General features: G+C 41.8%; 1 protein-coding gene across 7 annotated transcripts in view; it reads right to left on the bottom strand.

Moving 5' to 3' along the window:
- Positions 1 to 23,904, bottom strand: part of LOC117146585 — a 78,239-nt gene that overhangs the window by 53,242 nt on the left and 1,093 nt on the right. For 6 of the 7 annotated variants that reach the window (XM_033312898.1, XM_033312902.1, XM_033312903.1 and 3 more), the window contains exons 1-2: positions 23,467 to 23,512; positions 20,958 to 21,386 (exon numbers count right to left, since the gene is read on the bottom strand). The gene's annotated coding sequence lies outside the window, so the exon portion shown is untranslated. Of the gene's footprint in view, positions 1 to 20,957; positions 21,387 to 23,466; positions 23,513 to 23,904 lie in introns of those variants that run through there. The other variant, XM_033312899.1, reaches the window with a different exon arrangement.

Below are 23,904 nucleotides of genomic sequence, written 5' to 3'. Positions count from 1 at the left end.
GGGGCATGCAACGCCCCTTAACTTTTAACCCATTTCTGTCCCGTTTCCCCTTCAACCATAGTACACCCCTATCCCCCCAGGTCAGTTTTATCAATGCAGCGCCAGGCGACGCCAAAGGCGACGACCAAAAGCAGTTTGCGGCCAAGTGGGACGGAGATGGAGCATCAGCGCCAGAGCGAGAGGGGCAGAGGAAGCTGCCTTGCGGCTGCCGGAAACCGCAGAAACCGCTTTAGCCGCAATGACTGCGCTTGCCATGTACCCTGCATTGCCACGCCCCCTTGGCCCGCAATACGCCTGCAAGCCCTTTTCAACATGCATTAAAAAAAATACAGATATGGCGGCAGCTCACTGAGAGGAAAAAAAAAAGAACGATTGGCCACTCGAAATAAAAAAGAAAAAACAATTTGAGAATAAATCATGTCGGACGTAAAAGCGGACTGCGGGAATTTAAAGTTCGAAATATGGTTTTTTATTCGCCCATTTATATGAACAATTTAACATAATCTATCGTTCCATCTTAATTCAAGTGCAAATATTTATGCAATCACAATCATCGGCATTTCCATTCCACATAATTTATTTGATTCGACGTGATACAAAAAATTGCATGTCTACTTGCCGTTCATTTAATTGATTGTTTAAACGATGATTTATAGCATGATTTCTGAAAAAGTCACATTAAACTTCGTTTATTGATTAAGACCTGGTTAAGGCTGGTGGAAAATATTTTACATATTTTTGCACGATTTAAAACTCTTTAGAAGAGGAAGCCATGATATACTAGATATTTGGAGCATCGAATGAACCACACGCAACCAAAGTTAGTTTCAAGTTTTTTTCAGAAAATCGATAGTTCTAAAAACTTGTTATTATTTCATGGCATATAAACATACTTAATTGTACATTTTAAACATTTATAATTGGATTTATAGTTAAAACTTATCTTCGAATTAATAACAAAACTTGAAATGCTATGGAAAGTTGTCTTTTATTTTTGTTAGTGTAAGAAGGGAGAGCACGCATGCGATTTTCTCGGTTCGCACTTTGTGCAAATGCAGTTTTTGGCCGTGACAGCTTCTTGCTGGTGGTTTTGCTTCATTGCAAATTGAGAATGAGATGGAAAACTTTGGACCACTCAACAGTTGCACTGCTTATGCCTTCGTTTTCCCATTAACCTTTGACCCTGCCCTTCTCGCACAATTTAAGTTTCGATTGTTTAAGCCACCTAATTAACTCGTTGCGGTTTCTCTTTCAGCATTCATTGTTGTTTGACGACTTTCTGGCCATGCCATGTGAATTATATTTAATAAGCTGGAGAGTTGGGGCCCAGCCATTCACTCCATCCCATCCGCAAAATGCTCACCAATTTGCCCGCCGCGTAACTGGAGCAGAAATTAGCACAGAAAAGCGAAGCTTGGAAATGAGTGGGTGGGGCTTAACAAATACGACATTCATTTTCACGACCTCCCCCAAATTTTCAGCACCCGCTCTCCCACTCGACCGGCCAATTCAACGCGAAATTCACGGGTTTCCTGCAACGTGAAAACAGCCGGAAAATTATACGAAAAAGGACGTCGGCAGAGGGGCAGAGAAAGGGGCGGTGGGGAACTACTTCCGTCGGACGGCCAATTGCCACTGACCGAAAAATCAAGTAAAGAGAAGCCAAAGACAAAGTGCAGCCGAGAAAATTTCGGGGAAAGGGGTGACGAAGAAGGATAGATAGAAGGCAGAAATAATATTGGTTTAGCTTCTGCAGTTACAACGTGGTGGGAAAAGCTGCCAGAAGGGGTTTTCCCCAAGACGGTGGAGTACATCAATTCTCAAGAGGACGGAAAAAACTACAACGAAATGCGGAATATCTTCAACCCTTTTTTCTTCTCAAACACAACCCCTTGAAAAACAACAGGGAAATTCCCGAAAGAAGTCATAGATAACAGATTCCTTACCATATCTTAGCCTAAACCGTATTTGCAATATAATTCACTCGCATAAATTGCACAAAAGGGCTGAACTTACCTGAAAATAAACAAATGGAAATGGATTTCGATTAGTCAACATTGGTAAAAGTTTATTTATTCGAAATAATACAAAAGAAAGTCAAAGGGAGAAAAGATAGGAAATGTCATTGCGATTGAAGCGAAATCAGGCTTTGAGTTATAGAGTAATTTGATTGAAATACACAGAAATGGTAAAAATAAAAGAAAATTAGTCACAACTGGAAAATAGTGACAAATTCAGAATTTACTACATATGTTTACTGCATTTATGCAATATACATGTCATGCAATTAAAAAATTAAATATGTATTTACTACTTTCACAATTACTATTATTAATCTACTATAAACAAGTAATTTTTCACCTTTCCCGACTTTAGTAAATCATTTGGTGATACCTATTTCAAAATACAGGAAACTCGGAGCGTAAACAGCGTATATGTATATGTATAAATATATGTAGAATTAAATTGTGTTTGTGTATGATTTGTTTATTTATTTGGTAGCCATGCAAATGAGTCTCCGTCTGAGGCACGCACAACAAACTGAACTTTTGACTCAACTTTCATGTGGGTGGGGACATTTCTAATTATTTTGCATTTTTGCAGCCTGATGGTGTCGGGGGAAAAAGGCGGAGGTAGGGGAAAACTGCAGACAGGAAATTAAAATTAGAATGAGCAACAGAAATAATCAACAACGGGCACGATTTAATAGAGTAAAAGTTTATGTTCGCCTGAAGTTTATAAATTTATTAAGTTTTCTGCTGCATTTATAGGATTTTCAGCGACCCAATGGAAAATTATATTGAATACTTTTTTTACCACTAAAGTAAGCTGCAAAATGTTTATTAAATTAAATATTTTTGCATTTATAGTTTAATAACCGTTTAGGTTGACATATTTCTTGTTGTCAAAGAAATTAAATTGAAATTCTCGAGAACTTCTAAAGAACCTCCGTTCTTTAATCAAAGCGACAATAGGAACAAATGTCCGAACGATGTGGGCCATTAGCCTGATTTGGCACTCATTGCAGCCAGTTTTGCACTGCAGGCAAAACAGATGGGGCCCAAACCTCATTATATCTTCTGGTCATGTGAATCTAATGAAATCTTATGGCCAAAAAATGTGCCTACAAATTTGCAACGCTGTTTGCGCCACTGATGATGCCACAAAAACAGTAAGCGACTGAAAAGAAGTGAAAACACACACATACACACAGACGCATATAAAACAAGGACATTTTGATATATGAGATAGATGAACGTACACATATACATACGTACATATCCGACGAACGTATATCTATATTTATACACCCATAGCCATACTCATCCTGTTTGTGTGCGCTTTCTATGCGTTATGATTATATCTTAATGAATGTTTTGGGGGCAACACATAAATCAAATTGCGAAAGCGCCACAAGCAGTTGGACAAAAGGACAAAAGACACTCTATATCTCACTCTCTCTTTCTCTCAGAGGAGCCTACGAAAACGAGGCAAGCCAGGGAAAATACTTGGTACTAATGGCCGCGTTGGGGAATGCAAAATCATAAAAGGATCCCATCTTTCTGCCAGCTCTATTTTCACTTCTCTTTGAGCTGCTTTAACGCACTTAGTAACACGACAGCTTGGCAAATGTTTGGCTTTCTGGTTTGATTTCCATTATGGTCACTCATCTTTTGCCCCGAAAACTCCAAGCCCCAACCCCAAGGCACAAAAAACGGAATACACAACAATCTGACTGACTAAAGGAATAGCACAGAGTCTTGCCTTTAATAAAGCTGTCAGTTTAGTTTGCTCTGCGAATGAAAGCGATCTCAACGATCTTTGTGGAGTTCATGGGATTATTCAATGGCAGCGAAGCTCTCGAGACTTCGCATATACCATAATTTCCCAAATCTTGGCTGTCTCCATTTGCAGGAACTTCCACTTAACCCGGTTAAATCCAGCACTTCCACTCTAGCAATCCCCTTTCACCCAAGAACGTATGATGATGGCTTTTCAGTTTTGCAGCAGTCTCGTCTAATGGAGCTCCTCTACTCCCACTCCTGCATCCTAGTCCCTGCGACGCTTCCCACCCTACGATTTCCGATTTCGGATTTCCATGTCCATGTCCAGAAAAAGGGGGCTTGTGCTAAGTCTTCAGTCTGAATTATGCACAGCTGTGAGTTATTTAAGCGTAAACTATACACACAGCAGGTGGCGATGACACCACCCCCAGCCTTTCACCACTTTCCCTAGTTTCCCCCTGTGGTTTCCTGACTTCCTTCCCATTTCCATTGCCTTTCCGCAAATGCAGCTGCAAATAGAAATAAATGTCATTGTCCATACGTATGTATAAATACATAAATACATATACAATCTGTATCTATATATCTTTAGATCTGTTTCAGAGTGCGTGTGTATGCATTCAATGGATAAAAGTCTGGTATTGTCAGTTTTGTTCTTGCTGTTGCCGCCGAACAAATGACAACAAGTGCACAGAAACTACACGTTGAGTGGCAAAAAAAAAAAAAAAGAGAAAAAATGACGGGGATGTGGGGGAAACAAGCCCACACAGAAAACTTACAGTAAGGAAGAATCAACATAAATGAAATAAAATAAAATCAACAAAAAGTCTGCGGTAAAAAAGGGCAAAAACCAGCGACGTTTCAAGGAGGGCAAAAAGCATTGCGCGTGCAGTGTGGCAAAAAAATGGCAACAACTTTTAAAACTCATTAAAATTAATGAAAGCCACGCACTTCAGGCCCAGGCCCAGGCCCAGAAACAAGAGGCGGCGCAAAAGGGGGGCATATGAAATGTGAAGGGGGGGATATTCCAGGGGTGATTTCAGGGGGCTTTTCACGGGCGGAGGCTGCTGGAGATGCACATGCAATGGCGCCTGTAATTATACAAGTGAGCTAGCATATTGCAACTGAATCCCCCCTTTTCCTACTCGAATGGAATACGTTGGCTTGAAAGTTCATTAAAACAAATTAAAAAGCAAGAGAGCAAAAGGCAAAAATGGGAAAATTCTCGGGGCAAACGTGCCGGAAACTAGGCAATAGTGGGGTCACCACGCAAGGGGCGCGGGGTCACCAGAGGCAACTTGGTAGCGTGTCAAATGATAATGGCGAAGAAATGGCTGATGCTGCGGTCAGAGGGGCACTAAAAACGAAGGAACAGGGGGTCACCACAAGACGGGTAAGTAGAAAAGTCAGCCTTGAAGGCCAATGTGTCAGGAGGTTACCCGGAATGGTGTGACTCGACATTAAGTATCAGAAACAGGAGCCGAAATGGGCAAACTTTAAGGTGAGTTTCTAATAAAACTGAAGACGGAAATGCGAAAAAGATAGCGTCAAAGTGAAACGAAGGGGCAATGGAAGCTGGGAAAGTGTGAAATGTAATGAAGGCGCATAAAATTCCTTGCAGCAACACTTTCTCAATTAGGTAAAACTGCACTCGAAGATGTGCAATGCGAACTGAGCAGTGAAATATGCACAAACTACAACAGCAGCGGGAGAGAAATGTTCAATTACTTTGAAATGAACAGTATTTTAAATTCGTAATGATTTTATAAGAGGAAAAGCGGAAATAATTCATCATGGCGAAAAGAAAAACAAAGATAAACAAAGAGGGGCAGAAAAATGTCTAAGTGGGAATAAGAAACCGTGCAACAGAAATGAAATGTCTTTAAATAAGACTCCTCTAATTGGTTTTAAATGCATTTCATTTTTTAACAACTGCAGCGAAGTAAAAGGAAGTTATTTAATTAGAAACGAAGAAAACGAACGCAAAAATCAACCAAGCGAAGAAGCAACAACTCGGGGCAAGTATTTTTCCAATTAGTTAAGAACTACTTAATTGTTGCCCAGAAGGAAATCTAAACACGAAATTTACATAACTGCTATTCCCTAACGGATATTACGTATACGTAGGGGCCCAATCACACGCATACAAATACACAATTTTGTAGCACACACGCCACGTTTGGCGTTGTCTTGCACGTGGCACCAACACAAAGAACAAGTACAAGTAAAACCAAAAATCAATCGCATAAACTAACCATAGGCAAAGGCCCCGACAGGGTCACACCCAAAACACAGAGTCCACTTCCAATTCCACATCCACACTCACATCTACATCTACATCCAAATCCACATCCACTTCCCATGCATAATCGAGCAACGTCAAACAAAATTTCACTTGCCAGACAAACAGAGACGTTGTCCAAAACTGACAATCAAAGGTGGCGGCAGGAAAGGGGCGGCGAAAAACGGGGGCTTTTGGGGGTGCCTACAACATTTTGACAGCAATCTCGCAAGCACGCACACAAGCTCAGGGAAAATTCTCAGCTCAAAGCTGGCCACAATTACAGCGTGTGCAGTGCTTGGGCGGAGGGGGTGGTGGAGGGGTAGCGGCGAGGTAATGGCAACTATAATGTGTGCACTGCTTACCTCATTCAGCGCCCTAACCCATACCCTATACAACATCTAACCTATACCCCATACATGCATATGTATGTGTGCCACCCTTTTTTACTGCCTGCTGCTGTTGCTGCTGCAGGGGCAAAGTCAACAAAGCGCGTAATTTACATTTAAGAACTGCTGCAAAAAGAACAGGAAGCAACAACAACTGCCAACTAACACGAACAATGCATTTGATGTTGTTGCTGCTGCTGTTGCCGCCACTGGGGAAACAGAGCAAAGTGCAACAAATGGGAGTCCAACACTTGAAACTAAATTGTTTAATTATGATAATCAAGAGCGAATTAGACGTAGCAGAATCTGGCAGCCTAGGAAAAGTTGAGAACCGGGATACATCGATCGCAGCCATATGGCGGAGCATCAGACATCGATTTATACAAATAATCAATTGTTTTTTCATCAAATATGTTCACGTATATTCGAAAGTTGCATTGGTCCTTAGGCGTGTAAAACAACCATTCATTCGGTCGCGCGACAATTATATGTCAACTTACGTTGACAACACCCCCACTAGAAAAATCTGATTTTTGACTAATGTTTTTATCCTGAATTGTTCCTTTTTTTTCGATAGCAATAAAAATAGTTGTCCAAAAGTGGAATGTCATACCTCGTTGAATTCGTAGCAAAATTCCCTATCGACCTGTGTTCAAAATTGGAAATTCATTTTTTTTGCCAATTTTCGCAAATTTTGATGATGGTACCCCTTATCAAAAATGCAAAAATTTGGTAAAATTTTTATTTTTTGAAATCATAAAAGTAGTAATAGGGATAGTTAGCTATGCTTATTAGCAGCACAAAACAGTCTTCATGATAGCGGTGATAACGTTTTTAGCCAAGTTATGGAGAAAACCCCGTTTGTAAATATCCGATTTTTGGCAATATTTTTATTATGTTATTTTTCGGTAAAAAATAATCACTATTTCTTCGATAGCAACATACATAATTGTCCAAAAGTGGAATGTCATACCTCGTTAAATTCGTAGCAAAATTCCCTATCGATCTGTGTTCAAAATTGGAAATTAATTTTTTTTGCCAATTTTCGCAAATTTTGATGATGGTACCCCTTATCAAAAATGCAAAAATTTGGTAAAAATTTTTTTTTTATGAATCATAAAAATAGTGATAGGGATAATTAGCTATGCTTATTGGCAGTACAAAACAGTTTTAATTTTAGCTCTTCCATTATTTTTGTCCAAACTATGCAAAAAAAAAAAAAAAAACAATTTAAAAATATCGTATTTTCGATTAAAGTCGGCTAAAAGCTCGAGTTGAAATTCATCCCTTCATTATGATTTATCGATCCGAATAGTTAACAATTATTTTCATAAATCCGTGTCCGACCCCGTTTCCGTCAATCAATCAGATAAATAACAAAATTAAATTTCGCATTGGAATTAATTCAAAGTGGTATGAGTGTCCGCAATTGCTCAGTTGTGCTTAAATAAATGAAAATAATACAATTATAAGCCGTGAAAAGAAACGCTCAATTAAGATATAGCACTGAATGTAAATGTGATGCGAAAATGGCACAGGGACATTGCAGAGGGTTAAGAATGCCCGACAGTTGCAGGAAGACGAGGGTTAAGCTGTCGGATGGGGGGTTCCTAGTACATGTGAAATGCAATTTTAAAGCATACTTTGGGGGCAACGAGCAGAAGAGAATACTCGCATACACTTGTGTAACTACTACTAGTTTTTTCCATTTTTTTCTTTCTATTTTTTCTAGTTTGTGTTGCCGTCGTTGTTGGTGCTTTGTGGTGCGGCAGACGAGCGTGAATTTTAGCATAGGAATTAAAGTCTAATGGTTAACTGAAGCCGCCGCAGGCACTCACACACGCGCCCCACAAACACACACAATCTCAAATGAGCAGAGTTGCAAGTTGCCTTCGCATGCAACGCTGGGCTTTAATTAATGTCAATGCTTGTTGACAACTCTGTATGCGCTGAAATGTAGGCAAGGGATTTATGCCCCGGGCCCAACCGCAAGCGAAAGGGATATATAGGAAGATGGAGGGTCACTTGCAGAGTAGAAAACTTTTCGCAAAAATTCATCTAAATCTGCACACAAACACACACACACACGGCAAATTCAAAAAGATCATGGCCATAGAAAATGGTCAGACAAACAAGTGGATGCACATATAAGTAAGCAGCAAACATGAAAATAGGAAAAGACCAAAGTTCACATTTGTTGCTCTGGATATTTTTGTGGTATTTACAAAATTTCATAACTTCTTGGTTAGCTCCGACTTGATTACAATTTCCCTACCATTTGAGGTCATTGTGGTCTAAACGCTTCAGAAATAACCCTTGAAATCCAACTGCATTTGAAGCTAACATAGTGTGAACATATGTGTTTGTGTTAAAGTTTACGAAAGTCAGTTTTAGAAATCGGACTACAGTTCCTAAGTTTCCTTAGCACTTAAGGCATTATAATTCGTAATTAATCAAATCAATGAGTATTATAGTTAGCAGGTTAAGAATGGCCTTGGTAAACATCAACTTCCCGATGCGTCTCTACCAACAAGGAATCCATCAATTATTGAGCCCAACCTCATGAGCTCTTAATAAGTAATCTGTGCGTCAGGCTTCGATCCCGTCTTGCGAGAGATAAGTGTGTGTCCGGGCCGGCGCTTTACTTCAATCAATCAAAATGCACCTCAATACCAACATAATCCACCCCGTTGGGATGGAATTTTAGCCATTCAGCAAGAGAGTGAGCCTGGATGAGATGAGCTGGGATACAAAGGGGCTTCTGGGCCGTATGGCATTCATTATGCAGCCGCGCAGTGGGTAACTGCAGTTTGTAGTGGCTCACTGAATAGTGAATAGTGCCACTGCCGACTTTTGCAGCTCTGATTTATGCGCGAACACGTCGATGGAGAACCCAGGGCACAGTGCCTAGTACGAGAGCACAAGCCAAATTACAAGAAAGGAGGCAGTTGTTGTCATGTTGTCGACTTTGCTAAGACAGAGCTTAGCTAATTGTGAAGACAGCAGCTCGGAGATGGAGAGAAGAAATCAAAGGCAAAGCCGGCAAAGTTGGCCAACAAAAACTCATTAATAAGCCGACAGCTGGCAGAGAAATGGGTCACAGACACAAGCGCAGGGTGATGACGCTCAGGATATTTCCTAGGATGAGAGCCTACTGCAGTAGCTTACTGTAGATTGCCGTGAAGAGCCTGGCAAACAGTTGCATTCTAATGAATGCTAGCACACAGCACACTAGCACGCAGACACAGGCGAATCAGTAGGGCTAATTAGGCCTGGACCACGCCCTCCGCCCATTTCCCTCCTCCAATTTCCTGCACTCCACCAAAGAGATTTCAGCTAATTTGGCATATTTTTTGTCTCACTGCTAGCTAAAATGAATTTAAATGCACGGAAAAAATTATGCCGGGGGAAAAGTTTCAAGTGAACTTCAAGTTAAGCTCCAAAGTGGAAGCCACTTCAAGGTGAATGGCCAGTTGCACCTTTTGAAGGCCGGTGACAATCGGAATTGAAATGGGAAGAAATATTTGACTAAAATATCATTAATATGATATATCCAGCTGTGACCTAAGAAGTTGTTAAGTATATATTAGGATATATGTCAAAAAATAAGCTTTCTTTTAATTTTGATAGGAATTCCCTTTTAAGTAACTTTTTAATTGATATATCTTTTTTAAATGCCAATTTTGAGTATAAATAATTTACGTAAGCAGAATATCATATTCTGTGAATATTTGGATACAAATTGTTTTCAAGTCAGACTTTGATCTCCAAAAGTGGTCATCCACTTCCAGCCATTGGCATTGGCTCGAAGTTCCTGCAGGGTATAATGAATTTAAATGTCGCACGAAAGTATGCTACACCGAAATGACATTACGTATTCGCCCCGTTCCACAGGCATTACCCATCCGCCCTGTTGGCCGAGGGCAAAGTTTACAGTTACCATTTCTCGCAGGCCCCTCTCTTTCCTTCTCCGCACCTCCTTTACTCCCCCTGCGCCTCTTGCGCCACTCTTTTATGCTCTGCAACTGTGTTTCTTTCGGCTGTTTGAAACATTCAAATTCATGGCGACGGCCGCCAGGTGGCGCTGCATGTGTCAAACGACGCGCGGCTCATTTCGGGGGAAATTGTGTGGGCGTGTCCAGGGATTGGGTACGGTCTGGGGGGTCATGGGTCAGGGGTGGTGCGCTGCGGTGCGGCGCGGTGCGAGGCGCATACAAACAACTTGCAACAACTTTGTGCAAAAGTTTTCCCGTCTCTTCTCTCGTCGTCCGCACAATTTGGATTTTCCTTCATTTTTTTGTATGTGTGTGTTGCTTGCGCACTTTTTGGCATTACTTCAGTGCCACAGCGGCCAGGACACACTCAGGACACGCCCCCGCTGCCTTCGCGCATCCCCCATGCAAATAAATTCAAATATGCGCTCTGCGCCCGCAGGTTAAATAAATTTGCGTCGTCCTTTCTCGCTGGCTAGCAACCCCATTCTCCATTCTCTATTCCCCCCATCCTCATTCCCATCTCCATCCCCAATCTGCATTCCCGTCCTTGGCCGCCTCATCATCATCATCATCATCCATCCGCTGGAGGAGTGCTCCATCCGCTGAGCGTCCCAGTTCAGGTTTCGCTCTGGTTCAGGTTCGCGCCTCTCGCGAGGCATCTCTCTTCTTGCTTTGCTTTGTGTGTGCCCAATCCCGCACTGAAATTTATGTGGAATAGAATTAAATTTACACTGCTCCCGCTCCCGTTCCCGCTCCAGCTCCTGCTCCCATTCCCTTTGACGCAAACTAAGCTATTTAAACTGGCAGCGCGTGTTGCGGAACGAAAGGACCTTCGCAGGATCGCCGAAATAAACTGGACACGGTCCACGAAGCGACCTGCGAATGAATTAACTGCCAGCGGGACAAATGGCAACGTTTGTAGGTCCCTGCCATGATTAGCCAGGATCCACCTATTTGAACCAAAGAACAAAGTTTCCCCAGGTAAGTTAATCACTTCCTGGGAATCCAGTGCAACGAAGAATTATTTAAAACACAACAAATTTCATTTGGCCCTACATAAATGCAAACGCGCTCACCACGCAAAATCTCCATTACTTTTTCAATGAATTTATTAATTTCACAATTTAAATGTCATTTATCTCTTTCGAGAAAAGTTTAAATCACAAAGTTTATCATAACTATCCCTTTCGAAGCTCTGAAAAAGACTTTTAAATTAGTTTATTATTGCCTTTCCTCTCCAATTCCTTGCAATTGATATACGCAAGCCGAGAATAACTTATTCTAATTTATGGTGACCCCGCACGGCCTCGGGCGTTTACCATACACCCCCTCCCCCCACGCGAACACATCTCTCACCTGTTTGATATCGGAAAATTTACATATAAAACAGGCTGGAAAGGTCCCGGGGATTTACCCCTCTTGGCCCACAACTACATATATATATATACATAATAAACATCTCATCAACTTCTAAGCGAGGGCAGAAATAAAAGGAAATGCGAGTTTGAAATTGGAGAGGGGACCAGAATTTCGGGGTATGTCAGTGAAATGGTACGACGGTTGACTGTAGGTTGAAATGGGCGGTAAAATTAGGCAAACGTCGAGAGTTCGAAAACCAGGCAAACATTTCACAAAATTAAACACAAAACACTCACACAGAAAACGAGTAAAAATGGGCGGGAGAATAAACAGAGGGAAATAGAGATAGAGAAAGTTACCCAAGTTCCTTTTATCCCTTTTTGCTCACAACTCAAACACAATGATGCACCGAGAAAAATTAGCTAATTAAGGAAACGATTTCATTAAAAATATATAAAAAACTCTGCTGTCAAATATGTAAGTCCAGATGCTATAACTATTTCGAATACGATTGCTTTAAGGATCAAATTCTATTGATTTAGGATAGAGCTCTGCTTTTCGCTCAGTGCAATGGCCGAATAGTGCTGCAATCACTCGAGCTTTACTCAATAATCCGGGAAAGGGAGGCGATAGCACTAATCCCTCTAAGCACAAAAGTGCCCACATATGAGATGATCGATGTGAAAAGCGAACGCCAAACCGCATCTCTGCTCTCGAATGCGAATTTTACCCGCGTTTGCGGAATAAATCGATTAAACCGTCATATATTTCCCATATCCACGAACACCCTCAATACCCTCCAGCCGATCCCAATCCAATACCCACACCCACACCCACACCCATACCCATACCCATACCAACTGCCATTGCAAAAATGCCTGAATTTCCTCTGCAATTTCCATAACGAAAATGAAATGCCCCGAATGATGACCTACCTTCCCCCCAGCGTATTCGCCTTGATAACTCTTCCTTTTCGCTGACCCAAAAGCCCGATTCACTTTTTTTTTGCGGGGTGGGTGGTGCGAGTAGCAACTGTTTGCACTTTGCGCATTTGATGAGCCAGTATACCGCCACCGCTCAAATTTCCAAAACTATATCGCATTTTTTCCTTATTTCTTCTCGGACTGGCATACTGGTTAATTTGCACGAAATCCGGGCACTTACGGTTTGTTTTCAAGCGTTAAATTTAAATCGAAAGCTACTGGCTTTGCCCACTGTGCCGAGGTGGAAACTCAATCACATTTGCCACCTTTCAATATTTGGCCACTTGCAGCTGTCGCAAAATCTCCGAAACTATGCCAAAAATTTTGCCAGGACAATGCAATTAAGTTTCGGCCTCGACCACGTCCTGTTAAATGACAGAGATACAGATAGGAACAGATAGAGATACGGATACAGATACGGATGCAGATGCAGATGCAGATACCGATTTGGATTCAGAGGCTGTATCTGCATTTGCCATCTGCATCACCATCTGCATCTGAATCCGGACCAATCATGTAATGGCATTTCTGCTGGGAATACAATCCAGTGAATGATTTATTGGACCACATGGACACACACTTTTGCTGGCACGAAAGCAATTCAGTTTTGATTTGGCAATTTTTGATTTCGGTTGCCGTTTGATTGCCGGACATCGAATATTATGGCATGGAATACCTAATGTTCAGATGAAACGATTTTCATTTCACTTTCTTTGACTACCTTTGAGTGCTATTTATGGATAGGCTTCTATAATTGGCATACATTTCCAGTCCATTTGCTTTTTCTGGTTCGATTTAGCAAAGAATAATACTTATTTATGAATTAAACTAAGCCCCAGTTTAGGCATAGCCTCTATTCGTACTGAACCATTTCCTCGTTGTTCTTTTGCGTTAAGAAAGATAATTAGCCAAGTAACCAGAAGGGATGCACTGAGAAATAAAGTTGGTCCTTAAGCCGACGCCCTTTCAACGCAAGTTCAGGCGTTCATCAGCTTTGATCAGCTTGGAGTCTTGCATTGGTTTTCCCAGAAAACCAGCTCCCCTGAATTGTGGCTCCTCAAAGGATGTCGATGAGGATGAAAGTGGGGCGGTAGGTAGGGTATGCGGATTTTCACCGGTCGACGACGTTGCCTTGGTTATTAAACTGCTCGGCACGTTGCGGTTAGCCAACAGAACAGCGCTGACAACAACGACGACGACGACGAGGACTAAGCCAAATAAGCAATTTAAAAGCCACAATGTCAGAGGCAAAGCCGAGTCTGTGGCCAAGTGGCAACTTGGCCTGATGATGGAATGGCGCGATGAGGAAGTGCCTCCAAAGGAACCGTTACCGAATGCAGCTAAATGCCAGAAAAGAGGGACGACCATGACAATGAATGGATATAATAAAATGTAGGCGAAACATTCCACTTTTAACCTACATATTTTACTGCCACAACAAATAAGGTATCCCCGTACTTCAGATCATCGTTATATGCAGACAATATTACAGGAGCTTACTTAAATTGCAGTGCTCATTAAATATATACTATTTAACATAAATAGCGCAATGTAGATAAGCAGGCTTCTCGTTGACATAAGAATTATATTTCTTCGAGTATATGCAATAAATATTAAATAAATAAACAAATAAATTTCGCTCTTGGTTAGAGAAGCAATGTATTTAAACCTCTTTAACGACCGAAACGATCATTGGTGCGAAATTCAATACCGAGTAAATTTGATAACCGAAGAAAACTTATTTTCCCGGAATCTGGCCTATCCCATACCCTACTTGTTCGGTTTCGGTAACTAAAGTTCGGCCAACATTTTTGGTGGGGGAAAAATCAATAAACGAAAATTGCTGAAAATAAAAAGGAGACGCATAAATATCATAAAAGGGCTCCTCCTCCTCCTCCTCCTTCCGCTCGCCTTACCCTTGAGTCAGTATATATATATGTAGTCGTCTCTTTCATTTCATAATTCGAGCACTTTGGCGGAGGAAAGCGGCAAAGGACGAAGGACTTGTGAGGCAACTTTGCCTTTTGTTTTTGACGCCGCTTTTTCGCTTTTTATGGCCACCTTGCCGAGCATGGAGATAATAAGAGAATTGGCGGGCGAAAGGATCACGGGGAGGGGAGCAGGGTTACAGGATTCAGGATACTGGATACAGGATACAGCCTGGGACGAGCAGCATTGGCAGGACACAAAGAGCTCAAAGTTTTGCTTTATTGTTTCTAAAATGTGCTAAAGCAAAATAAACAAAAGAGCCGCCAAAGACAGATGCTCAAAGGAAGCGATTCCGAGCACGGGGATTCCTACAAAAAAGTGGGCGCTGGCTGCCGCCGAGTGGGTGGTACTGGGGGATTGAGTCGGATTCATCCTGGGCGTCTGCTGGATTCGGCATGTGTTCACCATAAAAAGTTGGCCTACAACCTTGTTGGTCCAAGGGCGAAATGAAAACATCAGCGGTCCCCAAAGTCAACCCGATACCTTAGCTCCCCCGAAAATCCACCCCAGGTTTCCAGGCCTTTCTGTTTACTTTTTTGTACCCAACTCTGTCAGCCTGTTCTTGGGGTTTTTCTGCTTCTTTTTTTTCTTGTTCAGAGGCATTCTAATGAAAACATTGCGTGAAAGTAAAAACTAAACATTAGGCAAACAATAAGCCAACAACTCTCTCCACACACAGAGCCATTCAAAACCAGGGAGATGCACAATAAACAAAAAGAAATAAAGGCAAAAAGGGTCATCTCTTTTTGGGGGGCGCAAACAAAAACAAAAACCCATCCACGTGTTTGTCATATGCAAAACAATGTGAGGTGAAGACCAGCTGGAAAAAAAGGTGCAAAGTGTTGGGACCCGGCCGAATGGCAAGTGAAGCGAAGTCACTGAATTCCTGGAAGGATAAACGCAACTTTTAAGTTGGTTGGGTAGTTTTTCCATTCCATTCGATAAGCCGATTTGGTTTACAGGCAGTAAGGAGGAAAATATGGTAAATATGAAAAGTAAGGGCCAATTTGCGATACCAAGATCGAAGTCTCAAAGTTAAAAAGGCAGGTGCGAGAATCAGATGTACTCTTCGAAAATTGAAAACAAATAAATACTTAGAACTTTTCAAACTTATATCTTGTTGAAGTTGCTGTCAACCGTTTTTAAAAGCAATTTAATAAATAAATGATGTTTAAGGCTTATAAAAACTATGAAACCTAAGCCTTTTTTTAAAGTAGTAATTGGTGAAGGAAACTTTCGGCAGACAGCAATTCAATGCATATCCTGCAAACTAAAATCGTGGCACATCCTGGCAGGTGGTCGCTATATTTGGTGGTTCAGCTGGTGGTGCAATAGCAGCATTTCGTATTGGTTTTGGTTTTGGTTTCAGATCCTGCGTGTTTCATTACCATTCCCAAAATCCCCGTCCACTGTATCCACTAACTTTCAGCATTTTTAACCCCTCGCCAGGATCCTTTGTCCTGTTTGCCGGCGCTGTCATGTGTGACGCGTGGTTAAAAATTTGATATCCTTGAACGGCTAAGGAAAAACAATACCCAATACTACCAATGGTTTTCGGGCGGCACACAGCGTAGGGAATCTAAAATAAAATGTAATTTGAGCGTAATGCCAAAGAACTTGAAGGACGACAAGCAAGTCAATTGAGAGCCGCCCAAAAAATCAATGACTTGTGTGGGTCAGGGAAAGATATACATATGTACAGACACACTATCTTCTATACATGTATGCCGGTGGGTTGGGGCAAAAACTTTACTCTCGACTATGTAATATAATTTCAGCTCCAAACTTGGACAGAGAGAGCTCTCACCCAGAACTGATTGGAAATCATAAATGAAAGGCCGGACTGCAGAACTTGATTTAAAGACTCTGGCCAAAGGTTCTTGGGATTCGTTCCAGACCAGCGCCTTCCCCACCGAAATTGTTCTCAAATTGATTTAAGGGGTGGCGGGGATAACTCGCAATTTCTATCTAATTCCACAACTTGCAAAGTCGCATAAACTTTTATTCCCTCTTCGGTTGCATGTGGCCATTGTTATGGGGCACGGTGCTCGGTGCACGGAGCACCCCCCGCTCAATTTGAACGATTTATATGCGTGGCGCGTTGCAAGCGAAACAGACACACTTGGAGTGAGCTAATACACTGAGCAAAACACACAGCTCTTAAATATGACTACAAACTGACTGTTAGTAGTTTTATACTCTAATAAAGTTTGTTGTGTGCTTATGAATACTGAATCAAAAACAGTGAAACCGGGAATAATGCCGTTTTTTTGTAAATGAACTACGTTTTTCTCCAAGTGTGAAACCGGGCAAGCAAAATGGCAAGCCAAATGACCAAAGTGCAGTGGAAATGGGGATAATGCAGCCAGGTGAACACACAATCACACACACAAACGGGTAGGCAGAGGGATCGCCTCAATAAATAATATTTCTGGCTCGGTTCGGTTGCAAGAACGTTGAAAGTTTTGTATGACCAGAGCATGAGGCGACATTGCTGCCAGGATGTTCCAGGATGTGCGAGAATGTTCGTAGCCCTGGGCCACGGCTCCTTATTTGCTTTGTTGTTGTTTCTGTCACGTTTTTATGGGCAGTTGCAGTGGCATGTTTCGCATAGCGTGTGCAACATAAATTCACTTACCTGTCGCACACACACAGCTAAAAGGCACAGGACTCGTGTGGCAGCCTCGTAACCGTTGCCTGGTTTATGGAAATTAAGCAGGTTTTATATCCTCGCAAACGGGTTGAATGCCACGGCGATCACAAATGCAGCAATATAGCTGCGTCACTTTTTTGTAACATATTCGAAAAAAATGTTTTGAGTGCGGATTACATATTGAAGTTTACGAACCATCAGGATATATAGCAACAAAAAATATATTAATGGGGCTTTTGGAATTGTATGATCCATTTAAAATCAACACATTTCCAGATGTTGAACTATACTTTATCTTCGAATATTTTCTGTAGCAGCAGCTTAGCCCAGCTCAAAATAGAGCCCCCCATTCAAGTGCAATTCCCAGCTCTCCTCGCATCCTTCAGTTGATGGCTCCTTGAGTGTATGTAGCACTTCGGAGCTTCCGGAGCACAGGATGTCCCATTTCGTCCACTGTTGTTTTTGCGCCATTGCGCCGAGCACCAAGGCCATCGGCCCAGCATCTAGCCCAATATTTGGCCACAGCAAACATTTATTGCTCCAGCTTTAGCGTTCTGGAGTGCAAGCTGTGGAAATCGCCATACAAATGTGGCGAACAATAAGGACAACAATGGCAGGAACAGGACCCAAAGAACAGAAACAACAACAGAAACAACAATGACAACGGCAACGGGCGGCAATTGCAACGTGTCGAAGCGACGTTCATAGCATATTAGTTAAGCACACACACGAATGCATATCGGCATCCTGGGCACACGGGCCGTATGCGCAACGTTTTTCCACTCACAGATGCGTCGAGCCATATGCCAACATCCGGATTTCGCACGCACACTTATACAGAATGGCAAAAAAAGAGCACGGCAACAAAAAGGGCACAAGAATTTATCATCAAAGGGAAAGGATTCTTTTATGATACCAACTTGACGGATATATTTAAAATATATTGCAAAAATAAACTAAAATAAAGTAATATGTGAAGTAAAAAATATATATAAAGTAATGTTGAAAGTATTTTTCTTAGTGCACCGACTTAAAAACAAAGGCCCCAGAAAATGGAGCGTTTTTCCCTGCCAGCCATGATTGTGATGTTTCAACGCAGGCTTTCCCAAGTTGGGTAAGCAGTGGGAAATGGAAACTGCAGCCGAAGTAGTGGTCCAATTACCAAGGAAACTCAAGTTCAACTCGCCAGCTATTGTGGCCAATTAATGAGGATTGCGACCGTTGAAATGGAGACGCTTTGAGCGCATCAGAGTTCCCCAAAACTGGCTCAGTCACTTTGGATTGCTTGGGGCCATCGGTTTGTTGCTAAACAATCGTCATTTTCGGACAGTGTATAAGCCAATTGCGACACTTGAAAGTTGCAATAGCCTTAGATAATTGAGGGAATTGCAGTTCTTGATTGACTGTCTGACTGACTGACTGACTCAAAGAGCCTGGAATATATTCCGCAGCATTAGTATTCCTCCTCAGTTGCAGTGCTGTTTTGTTAAACAACTCAAAGTCACAAAACGATTTGCGCATTGAGAACACAATCGGATTGGAAGTTTATGACAATTTTTTAGGGACTTTTCAAGTGACCACAACTTTTGTTACATTCACAATGTTCAAAGTGCTGACAAAGTGGAATATTATTTTATTAAAACAATGCGATTACTCATGTAAGTCTGTGCATGTTTCTAGGAAAGCATTTCCTTGGCCAAACTTTTTTGCATTTCAAAGGATTACGTGAACAGTTGCAATCACAGATGCAGTTGTCAGGTGACACATTTAAATATTACAGTACTTAAAGTACATCCTTTAGTTGATGCTGATTTTGTTACTTACAAAGATTTTAAGCACGAGTTTTAATTTCTATTTTATGGGGCATTAGCTCCTTGCTGGTTGTAACCCCAATAAGTCATTTAATATCATTGGTTTTTTGACTGGGTATCGGAGAATTGGCAAAGAAGTTGAAGGATTCAAAACTAATTAGTGACGAGCCAATGCAGCCATCAAGCTAATGCAATCAGAGTAGAGGAAGGGTTGAGAGAGACTGGGCTGTTTTGTGTTCATGGTGATGATGGTGGGGGTGGGTGGCCAGTGTAAATACACTTCGATTAACGCTAAATTAGCTCGCGCTGAACTGAACCGATTGAACAAAAGCCGGAATTGTCAGTGGCCAATGACGGGATGGCTGGGCAGGCCAGGAGAGCTGGACAAGGATGAAAAGGATAGCTGGGATGGCAGGATGATGACGCCGATGATGATGATGGGAGGGAGAGCGATGACGACAGCAACCAGGCTGGTGGCTAATGGGTGGCTTAAGCGAGTGGAGCCACGACAATCAGCCACCCACCCACTCATCTTTCTTGTGGCTCTTTGTGCATTGTCAGCCCCATTGGCCATGGGCTGGCATGGCGTCGAATGCATTTGGCTATGATTCACAATACAAAAGATGCAGCGGCGGCAGCAGGGGGCTGAATAAAACTTGTGGGTAGCGGATAAATAGATGTATAAGCGGGTTCTATCTATACAGAGTGCCCCTCCATCATACCCCACATGATTCTGTGTGTCTGGCAATTTGCTAGGCGCTCGCCCCTCTGCTCTGCGCTCGCCCAACTGAAAGCTGACAAAACAAGTCCCTGACCCCAAAAAGTAGGCAACAAAAAGCGTTGGCTGCTTTGTCAGCTTCCCTTATAAACCCAAGCCCCCCTGTTTATACCTCAAACACCCCCGGGCTATGCTAATAACCAATATTTTAGAGCCAAGCCGCCGTCTGCCGTTGAAATTGTCGCCAGGCCAGCAGCAACAAAAGCAACGGGCAAAAAAAAAAAACAAACTTTTCACAGATAGCTGAGCTGAGCTGAGCTGAATCATGCCGCAGACAAAGGATATTTGGGTATGATGCGCTGGCAGCTGGGAAAGGAAGTCGAGGATGGGCCAGACGAGTAGTAGTAGTACAAGGCATTAATTTAACAGGATAATTGAAAATGAATAGTTGCATGCGGCAAGATGTGTGAGGGGCAGGAACGTACAACATCCGGACATGCGACAAATCAATGCGGAACCAGGAAGGGACCGTAGATAATAATTTAGAGGGAATTTCCCTTGAGCCAATCGGGGGATTTCCCAGACTAGCGACTGCTGCACGAGGCTTTAAAGGGTTTCTTAATAAGTTCAGCAATGGAAATTATTCATGGCTTATTCAGACGAGTTCAGTTCATTATGGAAAGTCAATAAAAACTATAGATGCCGTGGATATTCTTTAAACCGCAGAGTAAATGAGTTTAGCGAGTTCAATAGCTGATGTTCTATGAAAAGATCTTTGAAAAATATTCGATTTATACAACAGTAAAATATTATAAGCTCGTAGACCTTAAGCTTTAGGCGTGGAAATCATTAAAGCTAATAATTTAATTTGAATGTTTCAAAACGTAATTGAATATGTACACTGTACTGCAGCCGAACTGATAGTAATAATCTCTCCATTTAACGGATTTCCTTTCACAAATAAACATTGAAATATTGACTATTCATAGCTTACCTTTAGCCACAAGCTCATATGCTTGGTGGTCAATGCGAATTTTGCCTGGGTCTGCGATTTCGATTTCGATTCGATTATTTGGTTTTGATTTCGGTTTTTGGTTTGTGTGATTCGTGTGTGGATTATTTAGTTTAAAGAGAATTTGACGTTAAGAATTGGTGATTAGACACACTTTAGGTTTGGATGAATATACATATATATGCATATATATATATATTTAGATTGGGTTAAGGTTTAATTTATTTTGTTGTTTGTTTCTTTGTCTGGCAGCTGCTGTTTTGTTTTATGTTCAGTTTTGGCTTCTGGCTTGCCAATTGCGAATTCCAACTATGGTTTAGTTGGCCAGTTGGGAATTCGAGTACAACAAAATTTAACTTGGCAAACACAACGAAGGAACGATGGAACGAACGCATCAAACGAACTTGGGAACTACGAGAAACGAACGAGGAACGAGAAACGAAACGAAACGGAATGAAACGGATATTATGTAACTTTACGTACAATAGAGTGTGTAATTTTGATCCACCGATCGACCCAATCATTATGTGTGTGTGTGTCTGTGTGTGCTTAGCATTCTCAAATTATAAATCGATAATCTGTAGTTCTTTGATGATTTCTCGAGCATGCAGGTTGGTTAAGAAGCAGGCAATGGTTGAACATCTAATAGAAACTCAGGGATTTTGTAGAAATGGGGCTTCTATTTACAATCGGGACTCCAGCCAATCAGTGGAAGTTTTAACGAGTGCCAACGCACAGGAACCATCTTGAGAACTTCACATTTTCAGATGCTATTCTCAGTCAGTCTTCCAAATTTTCAAGGACTCGAGTGGGAAAGTTTGTTTTCTTAGGCAGGAGAAGTTAACAGAGTGGGTAAAAGTTCGATTCAAGGCATGTTAACTAGACAGAACAAGAAAGACAGACAGAAATGGAGCGACAGACAGAGACAGAGATAGAGCGAGAAAGAGAGAGGCAGACTGATATAAAGTATAGTTATAGTTCTTATTTGCTAATATAAAACAAAAATGAGTGTGGCTTATTTTTAGTTGTTGTCAAGAGTCTAGATCTAAAGTGGTAAACATGGCAAGACAAATCGGGTAATGATTCTATGGTTGCTTAGTAAGTTATTTATTTTTGAAAAGAGAATGGGCGCTACGTCTTTTGATTTTTTATCAAGGAAATAGATAGAGCTACGCTAGAGGTTCTATGGGGATGCTAAATGCACATATTACGGGAACGAACACATCTAGTAATGCATTTTTTTGGTGGAGCTCACATTTTTCAACATTTGACGACATTTTGGACAAGTGGACTCGGAATCTGGACTCTGCCTTTCTTTCTTTCTTTCTTTTACATTTAACTCTTTTCTTGTTATTTGATTGCGAAGTGATTCAAATCGAGGCTGGTACTTGGTGGTTGTGGTTCTTGGTTCTTGGTGGTGGTGGTACTAGTGGTTGTGGTGGAAGTAGTAGTTCTAGTGGTGGTGGGCGGTGGCATTAGCTTTAAACTAGCGGGCGAGCGGTGAGGCGGTGAGCGTGAGGCGGTGGTGGGTGCAACGTTTATCTTTTTTCTTTGGATTTTTGTTTTTTTTTTTCTTTAGCGTTTAACGGTTCTCAGTTCACTTATTGTCTTGTATTTGCATTAGTTTGCTTTCTATTTGGGCAGTACGAAAACAAAATTATCGTAAACTGATTTGCCATGCCCCTTGGTCTTTATTATTTTATTCTTATTTATATATATTCTTTTCATTTCGCAGACAACGCACAACTTAAAGGCAAACTGAACAAACTGTAAGCGAGTGCCAATGACACTGAAGGTTGGAGTGGGAACAGATGAGGGGGGGTGCTGGTGGGGGTGGTGTCTCGGTGGTTCGTTGTATGGCTGCGATGACGTCGACGGCGACGGCAAGTGGTTGGAAATCAAGTTTTGAAGGCAACGTGGCGCAGAAGTTGGGCGAAGGGGGAGGGTGTGGTGATTGTGGGGGAGCGGCAGGGCAGGAAAAAAAAAACAACCCTCCGCTTGACAGGCGCTGCTGACTCAGAGCGAGAGAGCAATATCACTTGTCAGGCGAAACAGCAAAAAAAAAAACGAGAAACTACACGAGAAATTAACCAAAAGAAGACAAAATAAACGCACACACACACACGCTGACAGAGCGACAAGCACACAGGACGGCAAATCGGTTAACGGTAAACAGTTAGCGGTTCAACGGGACAACTCAAAACCGAAAGCGGAGATCGCGAAGAGTTGCAATCGGGGAATCAAACAATTGAACAGCTGTAAGCACGTAGCTTCGCATCACATGCAAATGGCCAGTAGCTAGCTGAGTACAATAATACATATTAAGCGTGGGTTTGTGTTATTTCTTATTTCGCTTCCTCCTGCTGTTTGCACGCTCATCAAAATACACACATCTACGCGCACGCACACTCGCACACGCACACTGGGCGCACAAACACTGGAAAAAAAAGTATGTGACTGGGAGAGTGGGGAGTCGGTATCCCATGCGTACGCCTTGCGAATTCGTGACTCGTCGGCAGCACGTTCAAAGAAGGACTAAAACTAAACCAAGCCAAACAAGACCAGCAACCGAGTGCTGTCAATGAGTGTGTTGATTGGTGAGGGGGGATTGACAAAGAGAGCGGCAGTCCCGTTAGCGCTGTTAACACAACAGCGGGATGATGTTAAGGTTAACCCTTAACTGCACTACATGCGTGACATCTGCTACACTCACATCTCTGATTCAGCTGTTTATATTTTAGTCCAAAACGAAGAAACAACTTCATTTAAAAAAAATAGTTCTTCGTTTTCCTTAAGACAAAGATAAATTTCCATGAAATAGTTACAATCATTAATTACGTAAAAAAAAATTAGCAAAACTTTAAGAATACAAATGAAACGTCTTTCCTCAAATCTAAAGCCTGGTTTGAAAACATATACATTATATGTT

This window comes from Drosophila mauritiana, chromosome X (genome assembly GCF_004382145.1).
Source record: "Drosophila mauritiana strain mau12 chromosome X, ASM438214v1, whole genome shotgun sequence".
NCBI lineage: Eukaryota > Metazoa > Arthropoda > Insecta > Diptera > Drosophilidae > Drosophila > Drosophila mauritiana.
Note: the sequence above shows the minus strand (reverse complement) of the source record. Positions and strands in the feature narration are given on the sequence as shown.